The sequence below is a fragment of the Myotis davidii genome, unplaced genomic scaffold, assembly GCF_000327345.1.
Source record: "Myotis davidii unplaced genomic scaffold, ASM32734v1 scaffold428, whole genome shotgun sequence".
Classification (NCBI taxonomy): Eukaryota; Metazoa; Chordata; class Mammalia; order Chiroptera; family Vespertilionidae; genus Myotis; species Myotis davidii.
In genome coordinates, this window is record NW_006299834.1 from 989978 (window position 1) to 990307 (window position 330).

General features: G+C 66.4%; 1 protein-coding gene across 1 annotated transcript in view; it reads left to right on the forward strand.

The window, feature by feature from the left end:
- TTLL12 (tubulin tyrosine ligase like 12) overlaps positions 1-330 on the forward strand; it is a gene marked incomplete at its 3' end in the record, with an annotated part of 40449 nt that overhangs the window by 20490 nt on the left and 19629 nt on the right. The window lies entirely within an intron of this gene.

The following is a 330-nucleotide window of genomic DNA, read 5'->3' on the forward strand; positions in this document are numbered from 1 at the left end:
CCCACCGCCTGTGCGGTGTTGCTCAGCTCAGCCCCAGCTTCATCGCTGAGTTCGGTTCCTGGCGGCCATGTTTCCGGGCGTTAGCGAAAGAGGGGTTCTGGGGAGTGTGGCGAGGTGTCCCCAGAAACAAAGTCCTCCCGGAACGCCTGTGGGAACCCAAACATCAGGGCCGGCGGCTCTTGTCCAGTCTGTCCAGGTGTCGTGGCTCCCCCAGAGCGGGCTCCGGCTCCCATCCCGCCCCTAGGCCCCGTGTGGCGGGCGCCCCCAGAACATCTTGGGGACCCTGCTTGCCAAACCCAGCCGTCTCGTGCCCCCATTCCCCACCCCCAA